This window comes from Macaca mulatta, chromosome 2, assembly GCF_049350105.2.
Source record: "Macaca mulatta isolate MMU2019108-1 chromosome 2, T2T-MMU8v2.0, whole genome shotgun sequence".
NCBI lineage: Eukaryota > Metazoa > Chordata > Mammalia > Primates > Cercopithecidae > Macaca > Macaca mulatta.
Window position 1 is genome coordinate 24,219,523 of NC_133407.1, and position 24,877 is coordinate 24,244,399.

The following is a 24,877-nucleotide window of genomic DNA, read 5'->3' on the forward strand; positions in this document are numbered from 1 at the left end:
TTAATGGAAATAAACTGAATCACTTACATCGATAACTGAATTTCTTTGTACCTATCTTTAAATAAATAGAACTTCCTTTAAATGCTGAGGGCTTTTAAATAAATAGAACTTCCTTTAAATGCTGAGGGCTTTCCAATATATTAAAAACAAACAAACTTCTAGTCTCTGATATGGGAAATAACTTTTAGGAGTTAAGCTTTTTTCCTTAAAAAAAATAAATAAATAAAGGTAAGAAGCAGAGCTAATTCCCACTCTGTAGTGCTTTGTTGTGAAAAACTTGGACCAAAGTGGCTGTTAATTCTCCTTTTCAAAGCTGGATTCTTTCTGACCCTTCAAAACAAATGCTCCCAGGAGTCTTAAGATGGTGCGTTCCTCTCTCGTCAAAGCAGCATACACATACACTGTTAAGAACATGTTCATTTCGGCTTCTGTCAGCTTTGTGTCTGAGCACTAATAGTGTCCATGGTTTCACTTTTGCATTAACTTTTTTGCTGTACGCTTAGGGAAGGACGCTCTTCTCCATGCCGTAGTTGAAATGTGTAACTTGTCCCCGTTTAGAAAAATGCCGCCACCTACTTGCTTCGTGTATCTGGTGATTTAAAGCAACTCCTGAATCATTCAACTTGGCCAGCTTGTCTTCGTGTAGAAACCGTCCCAAGCCCATGTGAAGTCTTGCCTTGCAGCACCTGAAAATAAATTCTGTCGAGACTGATCCTCCGTCCTCGAATTTTTGATAAATCTTTATGGAAAAGTTACTGGATGCTTATGGAGCGGGCATGGGACTGCAGTGGGGGCACGAAGGAAGCATCAGGAGGCCAAGTTAGCTTCTCAGCCCGTGGCTCTGTGACCTTGGGCAAGCCATTTAATTTTCCATTTCCACATCTAAAAATAAAGACTGAATCAAGCGATCACTGGAGTTCCTTCCAACTCTACACTCTAGAAAAGGCAGTGCACTTCTGAGAGGTTGAGAGCTGGGGCCTCCAGTCAGAGTGACCTGGTTTGAATTCTGGTTTTGCTACTTGCTAGTAACCTCATTCCAGTTCTCTGGCCTCTGTGTGTATCAATGACTTCCTGTTGAAAAAGGAAATAATCATACCTGCTGCCTAGGTAGAGCTGTAAGTTACTGATCACAGGGCTCGTGCTAGAATCAAGGCTGTTGGTATTCACAGTAATGATGTGCCCACACAGAGCCACACTGAGTCTGCACTGCAGCGTATTCAGTAATGTGTACATCTGTACTCAACACGAAAGCAGAAGAGATGGCCCCACCCACATGCTCTTAGTCTAGCTGGGGAGCAAAGCTATCATAGGTGAGATGATTACCCGTACGGTACTAAGTACAGAGCAGCCGTCCTTCAGGGGAAGGTTCGATGCCACATGAGAACTGGAGTTGCAGGCAGCTTGGCGCAGGACTGGACTGTGGGTTGGGAGAAAACATAAGCTGAAGCTCCACTTGTTTGTTTGTTTCTTTCCTTCCTCCCCTCTGGCTCTCCTAAGTTTATTTTGGTTTTGAAATCAGGCCTGCCCAGGGGAGTGAATCAAGCAGCAGACCCTTCGGCCTCTTCCTGTCTCTGTGCCTCAGACGGACAGGGCCTCCCACCCTGTTGGTTCATAGGCGTCGCTTGCATTGCTGGGTGCCCTTTTTAACTTTTCCGTCTTCCCCCAGATGAGTCCGAGGCCCCAGCCTCTGCCTAATCCTGCCTCCTGGCATGCTTCCTTTCACCTTATTCTCCTCCCTCTCTTCTCTGTTCAACAAAGCCACACATCTCCAGCCCTGCGGTGAATAAATTCATACAAAGAGAGTGTTTTGATTTATGTCACCAATTTGATTTCAAAAAACTACAGACCCTGATTCTCCATGCAGTCCATTTCTTGTTCATGCACTCACTATTTTGGAAGTGTTGTTCCAAGTGTGAGGTGCCAAGCCACATAACTGAGCTTCTAATTGTAGAGTTCTCCAAGCTGAAGCTGAATGAAAGGCTGTGCAATATTAGCCTCTGCTAGAATGCTCAAGGCCTCACAGTGACTGCAGGAGGCTGTCCCACTTGTGTCTAACAGTGTGCATTCACTTGTTTTGTTTGTGTGTTGCATGCGTCATATAATTCATTGTGGAATAAACTATAGAAAATGCCCACTGCCTGTTTTTGTAAATAAAGTTTTATTGCCCTGTGCTCATTCACTTAACATTGTCTGTGGCTGCTTTCACACCACATGGCATGGTTGAGTAATTGCAAAAAATACTATTTGGCCCAAAAATCCTAAAATATTTATTATCCAGCTCTTTTCAGATAAAATTTGCCGACTCTTAATTTAAATGAAGACATCAGATATGATAGGCCTATGGAGAATAGCCATATAAATTATCTAAATTTCTTTTTATACTATGAAGCATGTATTTTTCTATAGATCTTAGAAAGATCTATTTCATATTCTATAACCTAAAATTAAGACATTTAGTTTCTTCTCAGAGTTTTGCTTTGGTTTTGTTTTGCTACTTGGATAATATAATAAACATCTGGACTTTTTGATTCCCAGAGTAGAATTATTTAATGAAAAGGTATCAAAAAATTTATTTCATTTTAAAATAGCAACTAAAGGCATCAATAGAAAAACCTTGGTAAGCTTAAAGGGCCTCTCCATGAATATTGAGGACATCGTGAATGTTTATAGCTGGAACAAGACTTCAGGTATCATCTCAACTGATCTCACCATTTGGAAAATTGAAGAAACCAAGAACCAAAGACGGATGTGCTTAAGGTCACATGACAAGTTACAGCTATCACAACCGAGAACCCAGGGCTCCTATCTTTTTGCCAAGGGCTTTTGCCAGTCTTGCAACAACAAAAAAGGTCGCAGAACAGAGCCGATTGCTGCTGCTGTGAATTCAGATGACCAACTTCAAATGGGCCATCAACATTTCCCTGAATCATACTAAATATCTCTGTTCAACATACTCTTCCACCTTCTGTAATGCTGTTTCAGACTTCATCTTCCAGAAACCTCTAACATCCCTTTGTCCTCCCTTGCTCTCATCAAATAATCTCACCTTCTCCTTCAGAGAAAATGAAACCTATCTCTCTGTAACTCTCTAATTGTCCTGACACCAGGCACATGAGCCCATCTACATCTGTGTCCATCCTCACTTTCTCCCAAGTACAATGGAGGTGTCCACCCTTCTTGTACATACTTGAGGCAAATATCTATCTCCCTCCAGATGGGACTCCCTCCCAGGATCTTTCAGTATGAGTTATCTTTTTCCCTCTCTCAAAAAAAAATATTACTATCATTATTATTATTATATATATCATCCTTTTAAACATGTCCACATCTTCCATTAAATTTTTTTTAAGCCTATCACCACTTATTCCCTGCAACAAACTCACAATTATTTGTTCTCCTCTTCCCAGCCAAACTTCTCAAGGTTTGGCTTGCCAGTCTTTGGCTGGGAAGAGGAGAATAAATGTGCACCATTTCTGTGTCTTTATCTCCCATTTACTCTTCAACTCCATCTGTCTGGCTTCAGGCCCTCTTCCACCAACCAAGTAATACTCATTAAGGCCGTTGATGACCCTCATACTGCTAAATCCAGTGACCATTTTCTAGACCTCATCTCCCTTGACCTCTCGGCAGTGTTCAGTACCACTGATTACTCTGTCCTTCTTGTCTCTTCCTTTAGTTCCACGACACAAAACTCTCTGGGATGTCTTTGTACCTCACAGACTCTAGCCAGCTCACTTGATCCTCAGACTCTCTCACTAGCTCACTGTTTCTTCCTGACTTTTCAGTATTAGAGTTCTTCAAATAGTGGGTGCTCCTCTTCTTGCTGTAACTGCAGTTCTAAAGCAATAGCATCCATGTTGACACTTTCAGTTACCATTTATCTATATGACAGTGAAGGCCTCCCCTCACCCCTTCAACACAGTGGATACAGTGGTTTTTGAAATGTAAATCTAATCTTTGCTACTTCCTTCACTTAAGACCCTTCAACCTTTTCTGACTTAGCATAAATATAAAATCTTGTCTATGGCCTAAAAGGCCCTGCTCAGTCAGGCTCCTATCTGTCTCTCCAGCCTCATCTCTCTCCTGTTCCCTGTCCTCACCACCCCACCTACACCAGCCATCTATCACCCTGTACGTAAGTACGGCTCCCTCCCTTCTGCATGGAGCCCACACATGGGATTGCCCTTCCCCCGCCTTCCACCTGGGCAACTCCTACTCATCCTTTGACTTCATTCTACTTGGCACTTCTGGGAGTCTCATCCCACTCATCACTTTGTCTAGAAAGCCTTACCTAAGTCACAGCCCACATTTTGGCCATAAAGGAAAATGACACGTAGCTGTAATTTTATATTGGCTTGCATAATTAACTTCATTAATATCTATTCTCTCCAAAGGACAGCAAGCTCCCTAAAGGCAGATGTTATTATTATACATGTGTTGTATTGTATATGTATATATTGTATTATATATGTGATATAAATGTTATTTTTGTTTTACACTGTGTGCCTAGCACTTAGCACAAGGGTTGATCAATAAGAGGCACTCAAAGAATATTTCACAAAAGGATGCATGGAGGGAGGGAAGAGTAGATACATGGATAGACAAACAGTTATGGCATATTTGATCTAAGATCTGTGCTTTAGCAAAAACACTAGACTGATGGGATGAATGTTGTACAGACTTTCCAGTAATCAAGAGCAAAGGAGGCATAAGCATCGGACAACAATGGAATTGATAAAGCCTGTATCTTGGTGGACATCTTGGTGCCATTTTTCCTTTCTTCCCAAGGACACTGTATTTCTGTGGGAATACAATAAGTGCAGTGTGTTTCCTAACTACCACAAATATTTCTGAAATGCAAACTAGTGGCTTCTGATTCATACATGTTATTGGAGAGGAAAACTGAAGCTGTCAGGGGCTCATAGAAAGCTTTGCATTCTCCCTCAATGTGATTCTACGTGACTAATGTCATTAACTGACCACAGAAACTAAGTCATTGGTCATAGGAAAATAAAAATGGTGTATGTGCTGGTTGTGTTTGGCACAAGGCCTTTGTTTGGGTGGATATGCATTCCAAGGATCCCTAGAATGAACTGCCTTATAGCATTCAATCTTAAGAAGCAGAAGAAGAAGAAGAAAAACCCTGATAGCAATCAACAGAATCCAAAGTATTAAGTGGTTTATTAAATGCCTGTAAGGCTGGGAGACTTGTGTTGACTGCTACACATTTAAGTGCAATCCTCTTCAATGATTACCTTGGAAGATGCATATTTATTTTAGTGACACTGTTCTTACTCTAAATATTTGCAGCCACTCTGTTGGGACTACCTTTAAGGCCAATAGTATATGTATTATTGAACACACCCTGCACCTTTGGAAGGTAAATGTGATTTTTTTTTTTTTTTTTAAAAGACAGAGTCACTCTCTGTCACCCAGGCTGGAGTGCAGTGCTGCAATCTGGGCTCACTGCAAGCTTCACCTCCCAGGTTCACACCATTCTTCTGCCTCAGCCTCCCAAGTAGCTGGGACTACAGGCGTCCACCACCATGCCTGGCTAATTTTTATTTTTTTATTTTTGTTATTTTTAGTAGAGACGGGGTTTCACTGTGTTAGCCAGGATGGTCTCCATTTCCTGACCTCGTGATCCACCTGTCTTGGCCTCCCAAAGTGCTGGGATTACAGGCATGAGCCACTGCGTCCGGCCAGTAAATCTGATTTTTAGAAAACCCCAAATGTTATGAATAATCAAATCTAGTGAATAAACTCAGGGTCCAAACAAGATTTCAGTTCAAAATGATAACAGCTTTCCTTGTGTGGTAGGCAAAAAAAAAAAAGTTCTGAGGGACAATTGGTTCTCTCTCGGTGAGGAGTTCCAGAAATGTTTGAAGAAATGGAAAACATGCATAGCTTCATAAGATGACAGGGCTTACAAGGTCTGGTGTGTTTGTTTTAAAACCCAATCTCGTTTCTTTAGAGATATGAATTGGCCATCTACCTGGCCAGCCTTGGCTAGCAAGATGTGTTTTATTTGGCCAATGTAGTGGTTTTCTTTAAAAATTGAGTCAGGATTGAAAAATCAGGAGATTTCCAGTATAAATTTGAATTTCTTATCTCCTGGAAAATCTGAAGATCTGGCAAAACTCTTTCCACAGCCCTATGTGACAATTCCCTCCTGGAGCAGAGTATCTGCTGCCTCCTGTAGGAAAGAGACAACTAGGCCAGCAGCTCTCACTGCTATCATTGTCTGTCCTGACCTCACTATTTAAATACTGTACTCCCAACGCACTTTGCTGCTTAATATTCTATGTGACATTTATTTGTTTAATTGCCTGTGACATCTCCCCCTAGATCAAAAGCTCAGTGAGGGCAGAGATTTTTTTTCCTGTGTTTGTTCAATGCTGTATCTCCATTGTCTGGGGCATGGCTGGTACTTGATCCCTATCTGTTGAATGAATGAATGTCTAGCCCCTGTAAGCAGTAGAGTTTGCAACCTTTGCTCTAGAGTTGCACTTTGTAGAAAAGAAGACTAAATGGTTACCTTTTTATAGACATACAACAGTCTATACCGTATATATTTTATGCCTCTATTATGTTATTGCATTTCATCTCCACAGCAATTTTGTAAAGTGTGCATTATCTCTGAGTGTTCCCTCAAATTTTTCTACCTTTGTTTTTTTTCAACCTTTATTTGTATTCACTGTATTGTATTGTATTGTATTCATTTATTCTTTTTGAATAGATACCAAATTCTATACATGGTTCAGAATCTAAAATGTATTGAAAGGTCTGCAATAAACCTCATCCCTTAACCATCCAGGTCCCCTCCTCATAGGCAGTGGTGTTAGTTTCTTTGTGTCTATCCACAGATACTCTTTGGATACCCTTTCATGTTCTTCTTTCTCTTTGTATATATGGATGTCACATACCATGTACACTGCTATGCACTTTGCTTTTCTCGCTTAACCATGTTTCTTAAAGATTATTTCATATTATTCCATAAACGTTCTCTTATTCTTTTTTTACATTTATACAGCATTCCAGTTGGTGATTTATTCCCAGATGGTTTATTTAACTAGTTCCTGTTGATGGACATTTGTGTTTTACATGTCTCCTTTTATAGGCATTCAAGATATGGTTGTTACAGGTGTTTAAGAAGTGAGATTGTGGGTGGTTTCTAGATTTGTGCCATAGTTAGAAAGTCTTCTCCATTTTAAAGCTGTGAAAAGATTTTCTTGTGGTTTCTTCTAGGGCTTTTATTTGTTACATTTAAATTTTTTCATATACTTGGTATTTAACCAGGCATAAGGTATGAGTTACAGATTCAACTTTGATTTTTTTCTAGATGATTACTGTTTAATCTCATCTTTAGGAGTTAAATAAGCCAGCTTTTATCATATTGTAAATTTCCATAGATATTGAAGTCTGTTTCTGAACTTCTGTCCTGCTCCGTTGATCTGCTAAGTTTTCATGCACCAATACTGCACTGTTTTAATTACTAAGGCATTATACTATGCTTTCGTATCTGATGGGCTCAATTCTCCCTGTTACTTTTTGTTCAAAATGTTTCATATATTTAATATTCTTTCAGGATAACATTCATATAGTCTTACTTCCCTGTGGGTTTTTAAGTCATCAAGAATAAGCAGTGAATATTATCACATACCATTTCAGCGTCTTTCAAGGAGATCAAATACTTTTTTATCCAGTGGACTTATTACTCTGATTAGCAGCTTCAGCATTCCTAATACTGACTCATCCTTGCTTTCCTGGAAATATTCCATTTTTTCTGGTGTATTGTTCTTCTAATTTTTCCAAGAGTCATTTGCTGATATTTTATTTAAGATTTTTTGTCTCAATTAAAATAAGTCATCTGGGCAAATTTCTTTTTTATGCTGTCTTTTCCAAATTTTTGGTATCAGGATTATGCTGATTTACAAAAGTAATTGGGGAAGTTTATTTTTTCCCTGTGCTTTCAAACAGTTTAAATAATTTTTTATCTATGAAATAATTACACACAAAACCATCTGGATTTGGCATTTTCAGGGAAGGGAGAGGAGGGGTTCCTTGACAGTGTTTAATTTTTTTGCCATGATTTTCAGTCTATGCAAATTTGCCTTTTCTCCTACTTTATGTTTTTTAAGAAAATCAAACAATTCATCAAGATTTTAAATTTATTTGCACAGTTACTGAAAGTCATCTCTTAAAGTTATTCTAATCCTCAGTATACGTAACTAATTCCCTTTCTTTTCCCTAATTTTGTGAATTTGTTATTTCTCCCCTTTTTTCTCCACTAGGTTAACTGCTAGTTCATCTATTTGTTGTTTTGTTCTTGGTCTTTCAAAAGAATCAGCTTTGGGATATCTTTACACATGAGGCCTGTTAAAATGTTTTCTAGTCCTATAAGCTTTCTGACTTTTATTAATTTCTCTTTCAGCTTTCTTTTCTCTGTGGTCCTTTTTCTGCAAATGCTTAACTCATTTATTTTTAAGTCATAAAAATGTATAAAACTATGACATTTAATTTAAGACCTTTCCTTTATTAAGTATGGTATTGAGGGTCTCACATAGGTTTGCACATTTGGTATTTAGATCATAATTACTCTTTACATATCTAGCAATAAGGCTTCTTTTACTCTTTGACAAAAAGTTGGTTAGGAGATAATTTTCTTGGCTTCCAGGTAATTGCAGTTTTTCTTTTTGTATGTGTCTGATTTTCTTTTTTTTTTTTTTTTTCTATTTAGTTTCTAAGTTAAGTACATTTTGGGGACATTGTTTTGTCACATTTCTACCTGTTTCTACTCTTGGAAAGTTTCTTTATCACCTTTGGTCACATGCTATAATTATTCTTTTTTTTTTGCAGTATTCTGTTTTTCAGATGTGAAATTTGATATCTGATTAGATTAACATTAGTAATGTTATTCTGATATTCTTTCTTATTTTATATCTATTTAATCTTTCAAGGAATATAAGGTATGTTAAACCACCATTATTGTGTTTCCATGTATTTTTCCTTGAATTTTCTACAGTGTTTGACTTCATATATTTCTCTTTTTCTTTTTAAGAGACAGGATCTCACTCTGTTGCCCAGGCTGGAGTACAGTGATGCACCCATAGCTCACTGTAGCCTCAAATGCCTAGGCTCAAGGGATCCTCTCACCTTAGTCTCTCCTGTAGCTGAGACTATAGGCGTACACCACTGTGCCCAGCTAATTTGATTTTAAAAATGTTGTAGAGATGAGGTCTCACTGTGTTGCCCAGGCTACTCTTGAACTTTTGGCCTCCAGCAATCCTCCTGCCTCTGCCTCCCAAAGTGCTGGGATTACAGGCATGAGTTACCATGCCCGGCACTTCGTACATTTCAATGCTATGTTACTTGGAGCATAATGTATGGTTATATCTATTTTCTACCTGATAAATAATCTTAAGGCAGATGGAGACTGAAACATTGCACCAACAGGCAGTCAATACTACCTCCGAGCTATGAGAAGATCTCAAAGTTGGAGACTTCTCAAGGGGTCCAGGGAGTTGGTGACAGGTATACCTGCGAGTTAGCCAAGAACAAATGCATCTAATACTAGGATGTTTTGTTAATTAGGAAAAGTGATATGAGGATATATGTACTTGATCTTTTAATTTCTTCTTTCTGGATTTTGTTTCTTCTAGCTATGAATTTTGTGTAAAAAAAACAACAGTCATGTCTTATTTGTGTGCCCAGCAACTAACACAGTGCTTTGCCGTCACCTTTGGTTGATACTCTGGTACTAGGTTGGTGCAAAAGTAACCGCAGTTTCTGCCATCAAAAGTAATGGCGAAGATTATATCACTCTAAGAGTTTAATTCTTCATGCTGCCATGTGAAAATACTAGCAAAAACAGCAATTACTTTTGCCCCAGCCTAATAGCAGTCGTGAATAAATGAATGAGTGAAGTAGCAAAATATGAAATATGTGTTGCAGACCAGGGTAATTAGCACAGACATTTGTCCCACCTCTCTGTCCAAACATGCCACTCCTTATAGGGCAGACTGTTGAGTTCTATATTCTTTCAAAATTTTTCGTAGACTCACTCCTGGAGCCAGCTCACAATGTACTAAGTATTCCTACTGAATGTGTACAGATTTCTTGTTTACTTTATGAACCCAACTGAGAAGGTATAACAGATATACCAGAGATGGGAGCCTGTGGCCTTAGCCATTGATTGTTTAATTTCTGGGTCAGAGGTAAGCAGCCCTTGCCAGAGTGATCCAGTCCCAAAGTAGAAGGAACAAGTAAGTGTCTTGTGATGTAGCAAGGTTATATTGCTCTAGGAGTTTAATTCTTCATAATGCCATGTGAAAATACTAGAGAACAAGGATGGGTTTAAAATAATTATTATCTTAAATCATTGGAAGTATAAGGGTGAAAAGATCAGAAAGAATACGCCAAAGTATCAGTAGTTAACTCTAGGATGGGTTTTAATTCTTTTCTCCTTTATACTTTCTGTTTTCAAACATTTCCAAGGTGATCAGGAATCATTCTTATGCAAAAAAAATAATAATTTTTAAAAGTTTGATCCTTTGAAGCCTTCTACCCTACTATCCTTTGGATTAGATCTTATCATTTCTCACACAGCTCTTTGCTGGAAATAATTTCTCACGCTTAGCAGAAACAGATTTGAATTACGTCAGTGGTGTTGTTTCTGCTACTGCACTTTTGCAAGTGTATCACTGACATGCAACAGTCAGGATCCAGAGAGGAAACAAAATCACACTAGGTAATTCAAACAGAAGGATTTAGTTCAGGGAATTGGTTGTTATATAGGAATTGGAGCACTAAAAGAGCAAAAAGGAACACTGAGGTAACCCAGTTGCAAGAAGTAGCTGTCACCATGAGTTGGGAAACAAAAAGAGGAGATGACATTAGTAGGATCTAAGAACTTAGGGGAGCAGTACTGTGGAGCTGGTGCTTGGACCACTAAGAAAGGAAGCCAACCAGCTGCTGCTAGAACCTCTGAGGGAAATGTAGAAAGAGACCCATACTCCAGTCAACAGCGACTACTGGAGGATGCTCCTGGGGCATGAAAAAGGAAGGGAAGGAAGTTCCTTCTCCTCACCTTCCAGTCCTCTACCAGTGAGTAGAAAACCCTCTGGCAAGGGACTCTGGGAAATAGCCACATCCCAGCCCCAGCATCACAGAACAGAGCAAAGAAGGGTGGATCTGGAGCTGAGGGACAACAGGTAACAAACTAGCACCCACCTTTTGGGTCAAAAACTCAGTAGTTTTATAAATGGCAGCTAGCCAGCTTTATTCATTGTACTATTCCAAACCTTTCCTTTAAACAACTACGGATGTCCTAAATTTCCAGATATCTCTTGGCTTTTCGAGAAAAGGATATTTTCTTTATTAGAGGAGTATTCATTTGTAATCCCTTTAGAAATGTCTCCAGCAGCATCAATACAGGATTGAGCCTGATAGCTCAATGCATGGAGTTGGGGTTTAAGGGCAGTTCATTTGTACACACTCCTACCCAATTCGTATACTGTTAGGGTTCATTCTTATGAATTTGACCTCAAAGTAATAGGAATAATATCCTCAATCAAATGGAGCACTGATTATTAATAGAAGTTCTAATTTTCTGAGAAACCACATAACCTTTACTGAACTCAGAAATGTCTCATATCCAACAAGAAATGTTTTCCTGCCACTTAAATAACGTGTCTAACTGATACACGGTTGGCCATGTGAGAAAGTTCCAGACTCATCAAGAGTAAACTTTTCAAATAATTGGTTTCAGCCTGGCCAAATCCTGTGCTTTGTATATTAAAATTTTAGTTGCTTTTGATATTCTAAGCTATGAACTTTATTTTTGAAGTATATATATCCCATAGATGTGATTTTTGCTTGTAGAAAAATTGTAGAAAATTCTTAGGGCCTTTCATTCAGAAAAGATGGAAGCTCTAATTCTTCACAAGGAAGCTGGGATTCGGGGTCAGGAGGCATCATTTTGGGTCCTGACTTCCCCATATACCAGTGTTTATCTTTAGACATTTAACGTCTGAGCCTCAGCTTCCTCATCTGTAAAAGAGATAATAAAATGAGGTTGTAAGCATCAAATGAAAAAATACTGTGTAAAAAGGCAATATAAATGCATGTAATCATTATTATTCTTGCAAGATGCAGTCAAGTGTAGTGATTTAGAGCATAAACGATTTGCTTCCTGTCTCTCCCACTTTAAAATTTTTGCAGTTTTGGGCAAGGGCGTCACATCTCTTAACTTTAGTTCCCCAACTGTAAAATGTGGATGGTACCACCTACATCATATGTTGGTAATACGAGTAATGAGAGTAATAAAGAAGGCAGCAGAATCCCTGGCAGTTTCCCTAGAACTTACCAGAACCCTTTAGAACATAGCAAGCACTCAACAAATGTTAGCTGCTATTGCTATTATTGCCTTTATTGTTATCATCATTACTATCCTTACTTTTTAGGAAACTGTACACACATTTGTAAGATGTATGGTGATTAAGATATTTACTCATCATAAAGAAGTATTGTTATTTTCTTTTTTCTGTACTGAATTTCATGGAACACAACAAATAGAAACTCTTTACATTTGTTGTAGAATTCTACTCTAAAGCCAAGATCCACGTTTTGCCTAGCTGGCCTTTGCCATGGAGCTGAGAAGTGACTCCAGAAACACATTCAAGCATTTCATGTGGGATCCACAATATTTCTTTAGCATTTTTGAAACAGGTTAATTCCTCTTTCTCTGGTAATCTTTGTTTTCAGATTACATGAATTTTTTTTCTGAAAAATGAAATGGTTCATGTTTGTTTATAGTAAGTAAAATCAACAATACAAATTGATGACCAAGATCCACTGTCTTTCCTTTTCATATACAAAAATTAGTCATTAAGTGGGCCTTGTTTATGATAAACATTTTCTTGACTCTAGAGATGGTACAACTGACGCATCCCAAATGACACCTGTAAAAACTATCATTTTGGGATCAAAACTATATTTTTGAGGGAAAGTAAAGTTGTGAAAATATTCTTTTAAATATTCTCTCACTGGGAAAGCATTAGTTGAAGTCCCAACAGAGACGTCAAATGGTTCCTATTCGTTGTTGCAGAATTGCTGAAAAGAGTCAGTTATACAAATGCTGCTGCCCCCAGAGGACTGGGTTATCCTCTCATTAAATCTCTTCTACACAGTATCATGCTAGAGAATAGAAATCCCACCCTTTCCTAATGTTACCAGCTATTATGTAAGAAATCATTTCACACCAACAAATATCAATACCGTGCCCTTTTCAAAAACTGCAACCCTACAACCAGTGCATGAAGTAAATCAAGTTCTCAGTAGGCAGCAGTGGCACTCAGTGAGTGTTCCACTGCCTTCTTTCTTGACACCCCCATGAAAGGAACACACTTCACATGCCAGCTCTTCTCTTGTTGTGTAACAAAATGACCAGGACCCTATGGAATTAGGTCTCTAGTACCCGATACTCAGTTCTCCAGAACCTTGGATTAACTATGCATAACAATAACAACTCACATTTACTGAGCACCTACTATGTGCAAGGTACTATCCTAAGCCCTTTTCTTGCATGAACTCATTTAATTCCCACAACATCTCTGTAAGGGACATGCTATCTTTGGGGACACATGTACAAATGAAATTAAAACAAGCTGCTGTAGCTATTCTGTCCAAGCATCCAGATTGCATGATCAGAATGATACCAACCCAATAAACTATACTTTACATAACCCACATTATGAAAGACCCTCTGTTTTGTTTTATTTTGTTTTGTTTTGTGACAGAGTCTCGCTCTGTTGCTCAGCCTGGAGTGCAGTGCCACTATCTCAGCTCACTGCAACCTCTGCCTCCCAGGTTCAAGTGATTCTCCTGCCTCAGCCTCCCAAGTCGCTGGGATTACAGGCATGCGCCACCACACTCGGCTAATTTTTGTATTTTTAGTAGAGATGGGGTTTCACCATATTGGCCAGGCTGGTCTCAAACTCCTGACCTCAAGTGATCTGCCCGCCTCGGCCTCCCAAAGTGCTGGGATTATAAGTATGACCCACCACACCTGACCAGGCCCTCAGTTTATAGCTGGATCTTGACAGAGAAAAACTGGCATGGTCCCTATGCAGGGAGGCATGGTAACCTGTGGAGTGTCCATGTTTTGTAAAGTTGGGTTTTTTGTTATTCTTTCTCTTCCACACACACTCATGGCCCTCTGCACTTCTGACAGAGTACAAATACAGCCTCCCCTAATTAGAATTGTTTGTGCACATCCTGTCTCCTCTGCCAGTCAATATCTGTCAGAAGGAAAGGGGTGGGGCTTAGTCATCTCTGCGCCCATCATGGCACCCAGCTGAGTGATGTGCACCTTGCAGGTGGGAAGCAGAATGGCTCAGCAGTTAAAAGCATTTGTTGTGGGTTGGCAGTCTAACTCTTCCCCTTGCCAGCTGGGTGACAGGGGACAAGTTTCTCAGTCCTCTGGCCCTCTGTTTCATCAATGAGCAGAAAACTTATCCATTCCTTCAAACATTCTGATTATTGATGGCATAGTGACTGTGTCCTCCTCAGTTCTCCAGACGCACAGCAGCAGTCCCCAAGAGTCTTCTCATATCACCACGTGGCTCACATCTTAGGGATTCCCGAAAGAGAAGGTTGAAGCCAGGACTCTGGATAGCCTCCTGACCTTTGTTCAAACGACCCTTTGTGCACTGGTGGGCGTGTGTCAAGATTTTGAGCAGAGAAACAGGCAGAAGAGCAGAAAGAAAGTTTTCCCCTTCACAGCTTAACAAGGTATGCTGTCAAGCTCCCAGAAGAGGGAGAATGGTCTTCACTGAGTTGTAACCATGCATCATTTTCATTGCAATGTGCTGTTATCGTTCCATATATATTATTAGATAACCATAACATCAGTGAGTTCTCCGGAGGAAGATTCACAGGGCTGCTAGCTAAGCAACATCTCAGTTCACTGCCACAGACGCTTTGAGCTCTGTTTGTGCGGGGCAATTGCCCATCAGTAGGCACTGATGTTCAAAAGTGTTAAAGTTCATTGTAAGTTCAAAAGTGTCAAAGTTCAGTTTCATACAAAGTAGCTGTTTGTTTTCCAAAACTGCCCTGGAGGCCTAGAAAAGACTGCAGAATTTTGATAGATGTGGAAATTATTAAGGAAAGCCATTTAATCCAAATAAATTGCTCTTGAGGTAGGCCTTGATCAAGAAGTTTCAGTTACATTTCTCTACCAATAAATAGATTTCTCTGGTAGCAAATGAGAGATATGGAAGCTTCTCTCTCACGCCTAATTCAAAACTCAAGCCAGAGAAAATCCATATGCCTGACCAGAAATAATAAGAGCCTACTTCTTTTTCAGGTCGTATGATGCTTCAGTTAGGTGTGTATTTTTAACAGTTTTATTGAGACATAATTTATATAACAAAGTTTATCTATTGAAAATACATAGTTCAGTGGATTTTGGTGTATTTACAGCCATTTATGTACTGCCGTCACCACAATCTCCTTTTAGGATACCTTCATCCACCCCAAAAGGAGCCCTTGTATCCATGAGCAGTCACTCCCCATCCTTAAACCAATCCCCCACTCCCACCAGCCTGCCCTAGCTGAGCACTCATCCGCTTCCTGTCTCTAGAGTGTGCCTTTTTTTTTTTTTAACCTAGACATTGCCTGGCAACTCCTCATAATTAGAATTTAATAAGTGTTTCCTCAAAATCTGTCATTTTTGAGGAAATTTATCTCCTTTTGTGTCACTGAGCCTGCCTTCCTCCATTCAGTACGTATCCCTAGCACCCCCAACAAGGGTGGTCTCCATTTAACAAGTATTTACTAAGGGCCTGCTATGAGCTACACACTGTGTTAGCACTTGGGGTCATCAGTAAACAGAACGAAAAAGATCCCTGTCCCCATAGAGCTGACTTCCTAGCAGAGGGAGACAAAACAGTCAAAACAGCAGCAGCAAAGCACAGAAGTAAAACGTACAGCATGTTAAAAGACGCTAAGTACTACGGCAAAGAGAGACAGGAGAGGAAGATGAGGGGTATTGGGAAGTGCAGTGCCCAGGGAAGGGGCAGGTGACAGCACTGGGATGTTCAAATAGGCATCCCTGAGAAGTTCGGGTGTTCAACCCTTAATGGAGGTGAGGGAGGGACCCAATCAGGTGTTGCAGGCATGAGCATTTCAGACAAGGAAAAATCCTGACACAAAAGGCCCTCTTGCAGGGGCCACATATGACATGTTTGAGGAATAGGAAGGAGTTGGTGAAGCTGAAACTGGGAGAGGAGAGACAGAGAGGCAGATGTCGCAGATCCTTGGGGGAGCCAGTGGGATTGTGAGCAGAGGGGTGGCAGCAGCGGAATCGTATTCTAACTGTTGGAATGCCATTTTAAGCAGAGATGAGGAGGGGCAAGGGCAGTTGCAGGAGACCCCTGGATACTACTTTAGAGGCTACTTTAGGGCCTCTAAACCTAAGTGGCCCTCAACCTTGGCTGCGCGTCAGAATCACCCAGGCCGCTGTACACACTGAGGCCTGAGCTGCAAACACTAATTGGCCTGGAGTGCACCTACTGGGATTTTTTTTTTTTTTCCCCCAAAGATGCGCAGGTGATTTTGATGTGCAAGCCAGGTTGACCATAGAGCTTTCAGAGCACTAAGTAGTCCCCCTGGTTTGACTTTGCGGCTAGGAAACAAAACCCCACAGATGACCCCACTTGCTCATTGGCAAAGCTGTGCTGAGAGGCAGCCAAAGATCTTGCTGCTATAGCAGTGGCAGGACTGGTGCTGCAGACAGTGTGCAAACTGGGATGGGTCTGGCTGGAGCCCACCTGGATCATCAGACCTTGAGGTCAATCTCATTCTTTGGCTGGATCCAAACACGAGCCTCTGAATGTGAGAGCGGGGCTTTCTCTCTGCACCTAAGAAAGGGCTTATTGTAATGTATCAGGGCAGAAGAGGAGGATAAGGCTTGAACCTCTAGAAAAGGGTATGTGATTCACTCAACAAACAGTGTTTAAGAATAATAGTGACAGTGTGCCAGGCATTGTGCAAGGAGCAGCTGAGAAAAAAAAATAAGGTTTAACTGTCCTTGCCCAAGCCAAATGGCTCAAAGTGAGCACCGTCTAATATTTCAAAATGTGTTATTTGTGGGAAGGCTTTAAATAAGCCACAGGGGAGGGGGGATTCTTCAGTTGCATATCTGAGCTGCTGGCATTTCTAATTCAGAGGGATGAATAGAACATTATTGTGTTGCATCGGCACAAGTACAGCAGGAAAAAAAAAAAATGCTTGGAGCCGTGAGCCGAACATGAATCAGCAATCTGGTTCTATTGTTCGGAAAATAATCACCATGCTGGGAGTATGGAATTTAAGAATCATGCAAAAATGCCCTTCCCCCCCAGCAGGAAACAGACATTGGCTAAAACATGCCATCTTGTTTTTGGCTTCCTGAGCTGAAAAGAATGTAAAAATCTTGGAGAGGATTTAGGGAAAGCTGATTTGTAAATATGGAAAATACAACCCATAAGAAATGGTAGAGAATTGAGACCCAGTGTTGGCAACCTCTCAGAGGTGGCACGCCAAGGGGGTGTTTATTCACTCTTGTGCGCAGGCAGTACAGCTGCCCTAGCTTCAAGAAATAACTAATGTTTTTTGAGTTCCTACTATGCACCCATCACTGTGCTAACTTGTTGGGGGAGGAAGGAGGGTGGTCCCCACCTTTTGAAGACCTTCTAATTTGTGGCGGTGGGCAGGGGAGTGCACCAAAACTATAAAGCGGTAGTTCTCAAACTCAAGCATGCATTGGAAACACAGGCCCCAAACCCCACCTTCAGAGTTTATAACCCATGAGGTCTGGGATACAGGCCAAGCATCTGCATTGCTCTCTTGTTCCCCAGTGATCTGATTCTGCTGTCTGCACACTTTGAGAACCCTGCTCTAAGAAAATAAAGACAAGGGGCAGGCGAGGAGGGTTCAGTATAGAAGTCCACTAGAAAGGTGCACTTGGTTTGTTGGTGCAATAGCAGGTACCCCTTTTTGGATCTGTTCTCTAGCACCTAGCTAATGAGTTTTAATTGGCCATGTGCTTTGGATAAGCCACACTGGCCATGACTGCCACCATCCAAGGAAGGGTAACAAGAGGCACAAGAATAGATTTCTCTGTAGGCCTGAGGATGTTGAGCCGGACATAATACAGTGAGACATACACATGTGGGCTCGCAGTGGCAGAGCAAATGGCTGTAGGGTTAAGAGGTGACAGTAGGGTGACCTGTCTCCACGCTCAAACTCAAGCACTTCTCCCGTGAGCAGAAGGTCTCAACGGAATCACCTGAGTGGCCTTTTCTAAGTACACATTATTGGGCCCAGGCCTGGAGATAGTGAGCAAAGCTCCTCAGATGATTCTGCTGTGAAAACCCCTCCTTGAGAACTGAGAACACCTTTCTGCATCCTTTGTGGTTGTGCCCATACTTACAAGTAAGCAGAGTGCAAAGCCAATCTTTTGGAAAATACAAAATAAAAGCGCCCAATTGGTACAGTCCCCTTCCCATTGTGCCACATTGCCATTTTGTTGCCACAGGACTTGAGTGTCCCAAATTCAGCTGTGCCCATTTAAAATGCAAGTGGCCCTCAGTGGACACAGTCCACCAACAGAACTGGATGTGTTGGCCAGAGTAAGCTGCCGTTCACTGGAAATGTTCTAGAGAAGGCTAACCATGTGCAGGTCAGGATGGAGAGGTGGGGGTGCCTGCCATGTGTTGAGTGAGTATAGCCTACCAGGATGGCTCCTTAGTTCCTCCAACATGTTCTTAAATGGATCAGGCTGGTGGTTCTCAACATGTGGGCCCTGGAAAGTATGTCCAGATCACCTAGGAACTTGTTAGAAATGCAAACTCTCAGGCCACCCCCAAACTAACTGAATCAGAAACTCTGGGAATGGAGCCCAGCAGTTGGTTTTAACAAGCCCTTCACATGCTCACCAAAGTTTGAAAGACACTAGTTTGGCTTACGCTATAGGTAGCTCCTTGCTACCTGTAAGTCAGAAGCAGAACAGAATTGGAATGCAGGCAACCGGTCATGTATTCATCTATTGAGGTATTCATACAACTCTTCCAACATGTTGAACATCTTGTGCTTATTTGTGTGATTTTTACCTAAGAATGTGAAGTGTTCAGTATGTAGCCAGCTTCTCAGCTATGGTTGGCATCCGTGTAATTCCCAGTGATAATCTGACCTATTGCATCCTCTTCTCAGATGATATAAGGGCTGTGTTCTTTTACTTTTTAGGTTCTTTGTCGTAGCCTCCGCATATGATGTGGGCTCAGTAAACTACTGAATAATAACTAAGCCTGATTTATTCCCAGGGCTGCCTTAAATCCTGCTAAGACTTCACTCTGTGTCTCTTTCTCATATTCTCCATGCCACAGTGGTAAGCCAGGCCGACTCACTCGGCTGTATGAAACTTTTAAATGGCACCTTTAGGTGAAATATTGTGGCCATGGTCTCACAAAGAGTGAGGGGTGAAAGGAGATAATGCAAATCACACTTTTAGACTTTTCACTGATTTTCGAAGCTTTTACAGCCATGGTTCCCAAAATCTGTACCGGAGCACCTTGGGTACCACAGCAACCCCACAGAAATACAGTGGGATGTTTTTAATTTTTGAGAGAAACCCAGAAACAACTGTCAGACACCATGCAAATCCAACTATCAAGCTGTTTGGATCTCATAACTTCATAAAGAGGGCATTTAAGTATTTCTTTTGACCAAGGGTCACTGTAAAAATTATTACTGAAACACTAAGCGTGGCATACACTGAGAAAGTTGGGAATTTCTGTTACAGCATGACTGCCCCCAAGTATAGTTTAACTGCACACGTTCTGCATGTGCACACAACTGTACACAACTGCATGGCAGGCTCATGCATTCAAGCCATCGCATTGCAGGAAATACACATTCTGAGGTTAAATATTAGCAGGGGAGAAGCTAAAAGAAAATTAGAACGATTAGCATCTTTGAGGGGCTTCTTTCCTTTATAACCTTCCTACCCAGATCTACCCATCCCAGCTCCCTGACACAACCCTTAACCAAGGCTCCTGTGATTTTTCAAAATAATAATAATAATGATAGAGGCTGAGACAGGAGAATTGCTTGAGGCTAGGAGTTTGAGACCAGCCTGAGCAACATAGCAAGACTCCATCAAATAATAATAATGATGACCTAAATTCTCATTTAGTGTTCCAAATAGGATGGATTAACTCTTGCAGATTTGAACTAATAATTGCTCTGGTGCATTCCTGAAAATCACCTTTGATACACACTGTTGAAAGACAAATTCAGGCTGTGTGTGCTATACCATGCACCTGACACCTTACAGAAAACCACTGGAATTTCTGATAAAGAGCCAACAGAACCTTTACCAAGCAGAATCAAACAAAAACCTAATGTGTGACTGAATGCAGTGGCTCATGCCTGTAATCCCAGCACTTTCGGAGGCCGAGATGGGCAGATCACTTGAGGCCAAGAGTTCAAGACCAGCCTGGCCAACATGGTGAAACCGTGGCTCTACTAAAAATACAAAACTTAGCCAGGCATGGTGGCTTGTGCCTATAATTTCAACTACTCAGGGGACTGAGATAGGAGAATTGCTTGAACCCAGGAGAAAGAGGTTGCTGTGAGGTGAGATCATGCCACTGCACTCTAGCCTGGGTGACAGAGCGAGACTCTGTCTCAAAAAAAAAAAAAAAAAAAGAAAAGAAAAGAAAAAAAGAACCTAATGCGTGAGAATGGAGACAAAGTTTCTGAAGTCAATTTCTGCAAGAGCTTTGCAATGTAGCGCCATGTCCCCTGACCCCCATTTGACATTGAAGAAGTAGTGAACAGTTATAACTATATTTATTAGGATAATTTTATCTTCATCTTCAAGGGAATTTTAGGAGCACAGCAGTCTCGTAACACCCCATTTAGGAAGATTATTATTTTTATCCCAGGGATAAAAATCTGAAGGAGCTCACTGCAGATTCCAGAGGCAGCAGAGCACTGACTCAGACTGAGAGACACTGTCTCCCTGGGACAAGATTGAATTTTCTTTTAAATTTCAGATGATACTATCAAGTGATCAAGTACTAGAGTCTTTTCTTATGATGCCATCCAGGGTTGCGGGAGGGAGTGGATTGCTTGTTACTGTCTTACTCGTTATCAAACTCTTTTTAAAAATCAATAATAAATCCTTTGCTGCAGTCTTAATGTTTTATTTTCACATTCTTGTTTGTTGTTTTTCATGCATGTGTCTCAGTGAGTCACCTAACCACAATTATATATTCTGATATCTGGTGGTTTTGCATGGTACCCTCATTCCTTAGGAATTAATTTCCCTGACATGATGAATGTGTTTCCAGTCCGTTCATCTCTCTCTCTCTCTCTCTCACACACACACACACACACACACACACACAGCCTTTCTTTAGCAGGGAGAAGTTACCCTACTCTCCACCAGGTGTCACTAGAGTCAGTTTTAACAGCATGCTTTGGCCAAAGGGGCATCTGTCGAAGTGTTTTCCTGCTGTCAGACGTTTCCTCAAACTACCTCTGGGCTGCCCTCTTAAGAGACCATCTTCCATTTCTCAGGAGTGTTCAGAGATGATAGGCCACCTGTAGAGAAAGACAGCCATAAGGAAACTGCACTATAAACAGCAGGTGGCCAAGCTGGTCCTTTCAAGTTGGTCTCATAAAACTTTTACTGGCTGTTTTCTTCTTTACTTTTATATCACTACCTTATTTGGCTTAAAAGTGTTCCATGTTTCACTCAATGTGACAATAAATTAGATGTAGTTGATGCTTTTAGATTTGCAGGGGGCTATGTTTGTTTAAGGCCCACTCCACCTCTACCACTGCTGCCCTAGTCCTCAACACAGGAATCAGATTTTACTCTGCTTGTAGCCCCAGAACCCAGCAGGGAAGGGTGTAGAATACTACCGTCGATTAAGTGCGCACGTCTCACTTAACCCAATGTCTCCTTTGAGATGTACGGCCTTATTCCCATTTTGGGAATGGTTACTCCTGACTCAGTATCCCATAGTTAAGTGGCGAGGCCGATGCTCTTTGCAACATGCCATGGTGACTTTGCCTGGGAGAGAGGTAGAAAAGGAGAGGCGAAGGTGAAGAGAGAGAAGAGGACGATGATTTGGCCTGGATGTTGACTAACATAAAGAGTAGAGTGAACTCTAGAGTGAGACTGTTGAACTTGAATTGAGAGAGTGGGTGGAGTGGAAGTAAAAGTGAATTATTTTACTAAGAACAGAAAGAAATATCAGCAACAGCAAATGAAGCTCAGTTTCAATCACAGACCCTGGTTGAATTATCTCCCTTCCTGAAGGCAAAACACTTACAGAGACTGCCTGAAAATCTGAAAATGAAAAGTATAGCTTTGCCATTCAACAGTCATTTGCTAAAGTCTGTTATGTGGGGCGTGAGTCTCCTGCCACACCCAATGGAGAGACTCTGACTGCCTTCCCCTCCAAGAGGTGACCCACTCAGATTAATACCTGGGCTACGGGACTGACAGAGCTTTCACTAGTTTTCCACACTTTTACTAACTCAGAGTCTTATGTTCCTCTCTAGCCTCATGCCCAGTCTAACTACACTAGCTTTTCATATTTTTTCTCTTACTGATTTTTTGATACTACATTCCCAAATAGGGTTAGTTTTACTGAATGCAAAAGGTGGATCACAGCGTGGTATGATTTGAAAACACCTTGCCTCTGTTCTTCTATTTGAGTTCTTAACTGATTCCTATCATGAGAAATTCAACCATTATTTATTCACTTCATTGGGTCCTAGATTTAATATTAAAATGCAAAGGCCTCGGAGAAGGACAGCTGGGGCTGTACTTAGGATGCTATAGACTTGGGAACAAATTTATTTCTGTGTCCAAACTTTCTTACTCCCCATAACAAGGTTAAATGAACATGCAAAGTAACCTTGAGAGGGAAAAAATTTTTTCACAAAAGGTAAAATTCAGCCTTGCAAGAGGAGAATGGTGGGTGAAGGAGAAGCAATTTCACCTCCTTTTAGTCTTGGTGATGACGGCATCTGGGGAGATGGACTCTGTATTGTTCTTGAGTCTTTAAATGACCTCAGGGAGCCTTGAAGTTAGACCAGGCAAGAGCTTCAGTTCCCCATGCCTGTGGGATGATTGAGGCTGGCCAGGAGATGAGGAGATCATAATAATGATGCCTATAACAATAAAGAAGTCTCCCAATACATTACATTTGTGTCCTCCTTTTAAATTTACAGGCATTTTCCAATTCCTTTTGTCCTCAGCATAACCCTGAGAGGGCAGGAATTGTGATTTATCTTTACAAATGAGGCCTGGAGAGTTAAAGGAACTTGTCCATGATCCCCAAACTACTAAACTGAGACCCAAAGCCATCTGGAATGATGCCCAGACCAGGAGCCTTTCCCCCATACCTGGGATTGGACTTGTTCTTTAAAATATTTCCCAAATGACAGGGTCAAAAGTTTGATGTATAGCTCTCCCTCTCCTCCTGTGAGGGGGAAGAGGAAAAGAAGGGGAAACTCCACTTTTACCCCTAAGAGATCCACAGCCTCACTGCCCTCCTAGCATGGGGTGCAGACCACCTGGGGGGACAGCCATTTGCATTTATTCAGCTGTGCTTCCAGATGCCACAGACAGAGCTGTGAGAAGGCTCAAGTGGGGACAGGGTGGGGCGAGGGGCTCAGCCCCATCCCATGAACTCCAGTCATGCCCAGCACCCCACAATACCAAGTAAACTTCATAAAAATAATTGCTTGCTACCTAAACACAACTTCAAGACACATCCCCAAGCTATGCCCCCCTCTTACACGGCAACTTCTTAGGAAATCTAGCGCATCACCTCAATGCCAGGTGAGAAGATGGATGTGTCCTTCTCTGAAGGTCTTCCCAGTTTTAATGGTCTCAGGCTAGGGTATGTAATAACATAACACTCAGGGGTCTGACCTTTTAAAATGAACCAAGAGAATTTCTAATGAAGGTTCCCCAACCCACAGCCCCCAACCCAGTTAGTCATGGCTTCCTTGGGCTGCCCATGAACCACCTGCCGAAGTATTAACAGATGAGCCCTGTTACATCTCATCATCTGATACATCCGTCTGCATGACACTCTGCTACCCGTCCTCCTGAGACAGCCACAGAGAAGAAAAACTAAGGAAGACAGTTTGAAAAGGCCACAGACCCCTCTCCTCTGAAAAGGTTGATGATGAGCTGTGAGGGGAAGCATGTTTTGATTCAGTGCACAGGTTGGATAAACAATGACTCACCAGGTCTATGTGGAAAGAGTTTTCATGGAGTAATGTTTACAGACGCCCCTTCAGTGCTGTAGTTTCGATACAGAGAAAGGAAACGCAAGGGGACAAAGGTGTGTGGTCAGGGCAAGCGCGCTGGAGTTCTACAAGAAGGAGTTCAGGTGTTCTCTCTGGCACTGGTCTAGCCTTGTGACCTTGAATACTGAGACAGGAAAGTGCTGGGTAGGTGCAAAAACAAAAGCAATTAGAAGTAATGGCAAAAACAGCAGTTGCTTTTGCATCAACCTAATAGCAATGAACCCACTCAAAGAGGTGCCACCAAAGGGTGAGCCTCCCAAGCAGGCCTCCTCCACACTGCAGCAGGGCTGCCTTTCTCACACCAGATCACTGCCTGAAGACTTTCCAGGGCTCCCCGTTTTTCATGGGATAAAGCCCAAGTTCCACAGCAATTCTTTCAAGACCATTCACCATCTGGCCTGAAACTGCATTTGCAGCGTCATTCATAGTCACTTCCTGCCCCGCTCCTACAATCACATACCGTTTGCTCTTTTGGTGCTTCTGAGCCATGCTT

At 41.4% G+C, this 24,877-nt stretch overlaps 1 protein-coding gene across 48 annotated transcripts in view; it reads left to right on the forward strand.

The window, feature by feature from the left end:
* The window catches only part of THRB (thyroid hormone receptor beta), a 370,608-nt gene that overhangs the window by 229,823 nt on the left and 115,908 nt on the right, over positions 1–24,877 (forward strand). For 6 of the 48 annotated variants that reach the window (XM_077991400.1, XM_077991399.1, XM_077991398.1 and 3 more), the window contains one exon: positions 14,572–14,793. The exons of the other annotated variants lie outside the window; for them this stretch is intronic. The gene's annotated coding sequence lies outside the window, so the exon portion shown is untranslated. The remainder of the gene's footprint in view (positions 1–14,571; positions 14,794–24,877) is intronic. 48 annotated transcript variants of the gene reach the window in all.